We start from the raw sequence: 2646 nt of genomic DNA, 5'->3' as shown, positions 1-2646 counted from the left end.
GTGTCGTGCGCTATCCCGCGCCCAGCCCGTGTGGGCTTATACGACACCGATTCAATAAATTATACATAAACAAAAGAGGATCAAAGGAACAGATAACAGAATCCAAACAAAATATGAACACAAATAAAGGTAGGCTATATACAATAATGGTGAACAAATAAGTGAACTCATAACAGATCGTAAATGCAAATAAACAAATCTGTACATAATGAACCAAGAGTAGATAGTAGATAGATGTAATTACGTAAAATACTGTAACAGCAACCTCCATTTCAGCACCTTAGCAAGAACCCATCATTGCAGCTACAAGTATTCACACGATTAGTTTAACCTTCTCCAAGTGGCTACCTTAGCATGCTAAATGTAAAAGTATCTCTAATCTTGAGTGAGACCCTATCAAACGAAATGAATGCATCGACTGATGATATTATGATGTAGCAAGATGTCGGTGGCTCTGTGTACGGAAGGACGATGTAACAAAACGGAGAGTAAGACCCAGCAGGGATACTTTAGTGCTTCATGGGCTGCATGCGCGTCACACACGCGTCACACGAGCGTCACACACGCGTCACACTAGCGTAGGCTTGATGGATCTGGGCCCTTTGTCCTACTGAAGATGTACCAAAACGGAGAGTAAGACCCAACAGGGATACTTTAGTGCTTCGTGAGCTGCATGCGCGTCACACACGCGTCACACACGCGTCACACGAGCGTAGGCTTGATGGATCTGGGCCCTTTGTCCTGCTGAAGATGTAACAAAACGAAGAGTAAGACCCATCAGGGATACTTTAGTGCTTCATGTGCTGCATGCGCGTCACACACACGTCACACGAGCGTCACGCACGCGTCACACTAGCGTAGGCTTGATGGATCTGGGCCCTTTGTCCTACTGAAGATAAGGAGAATACGAATACAAAACGGAGAGTAAGACTTATCAGGGATACTTTAGTGCTTCGTGAGCGTCAGACTAGGCGTAGGCTTGATAGATCTTGGCCCGTTGTCGTATGGGTGCCTGGCGGTGTGCGCATGCAGCGCGATATCGGCAGTTCTTAGATTTTCTCCTCCCTTCTTGTAGAAGCCAGAAGTGCTGCAAACGTACGGAACATATGGAAAATGTAAGGGTGTAAGATCCATCAGGGATACTTCAGTGCTTCACACTAGCGTAGGCTTGATGGATCTGGGCCCGTTGTCGTACTGCAGGACTGCGGGGCCGCAGGCGGACTGCAGCGCGATGTCGGTGCCCCTCAGGTCATCGTCGATCTGCTGCAGCGGGTGGCCCTTCCCCCGGGAGCTGCCGCAGCTGGACCGGCACTTGGCCCGGTTCCACAGGACCCCAACCCTCCTGCTCACAGCCTCGCAGATCGTCTGCGGTTTCTGCAAGGTAGGAAAGTATTAGAGATGCTTAAAACGGGTAAACATCAACATCAGCTCATAATTAAGCCGTCAAAAGACATGTGGAACTGAATAAAAAGATCTAGGAGGAAGAAATCGTTTTTTTTTGTTTTCCTATGTGCAGCCACCAGGCAAAAATTCAGGTCTGATTGGCCAGGAGAGTGAATCCACCATTAGGAAAATTTTACTGTTTTGAACCCGCGTTGAAATATAGCTAGTTCTAAACATAGGGTCGAATCGGCTGAGGAGATAAAGGTAGAGAAATCGGCTTAAAGACCTTTTGTGGTGCCCCAACGGTTAAACATTTAGACTAAGGGCTAGATGAGATAATCAGACTAAGTTAGGGAATAGATGAGATAGCTGGAGTAAGATATAGATGAGTTGAGAACCTTGGGATCTGATCTGCTGACGTCCCTGGCACAGGCCACCGAGAAGGGTGGAGAAAACCGACTTAAAGAACTTTTGCGGTGACCCAACGTCTAACTTTTTAGTGCAATGGATACGTGAGTTAATTAGACTAAGATACGGAAGTGCTGCCCACCTTAGGATCAGATCTGCTGACGTCCCTGGCGCAGGCCACCACCCACTCCACCAGAAGCGCTACGAACGCCACGCCCATCCCGCCATAGATCAACACGAACACGCCCAGCATCTGGTCCACTCCGATGATGGAGGAGTTGAAATCCTTGTCTTTGTCTTTCACGCACTCCGAGGTCTCGATCCTGGGCGTGTAGGGAAGAGACACGTTGGACAAAAGAGGAGGCTGGCATAGGGAAAAGTCTACAGTTTTTTCTACGGTGTAAGAAGGTTCTTTTATTGAACAACCAGTGGCATCTTACATCGGTGAAGGTTAGATATCCAGGTAATAATAAGATACGACAAACAATCAGTCACTCAAGCAACCGGATATGCTTTTGGAAACAGTCTGACGTCGGATATTACATCCGACATTTTATTGATCATCTTTCACCATCTTCAAGGCAACAATGGAAAACAGACATCGTTCTGGTTGTTAAATAAAGAACATTCTGTCATATATACAGTCTCTTATTCACGGGCTCTTTCTACGGTTTCTCAGTTACGGTGGCTTTGTACAATGCGTAAGGAATTTAAGTTTTACGGTGTTACGAAATCCGGATCCAGACTGAACTATAAGAGTTCACATCACTTAAATGACCATATAATGACAACATATACGTTAAGTGCACTGTTGCCATCATTTTAAAATGTTAGTATTTTAGTATTTTACTACAA

This window comes from Branchiostoma belcheri, unplaced genomic scaffold (genome assembly GCF_001625305.1).
Source record: "Branchiostoma belcheri isolate BF01 breed outbred unplaced genomic scaffold, Haploidv18h27 scaffold12, whole genome shotgun sequence".
Lineage (NCBI taxonomy): Eukaryota > Metazoa > Chordata > Leptocardii > Amphioxiformes > Branchiostomatidae > Branchiostoma > Branchiostoma belcheri.
The sequence above is the reverse complement of the archived record's forward strand: the minus strand, read 5'-3'. Positions refer to the sequence as shown.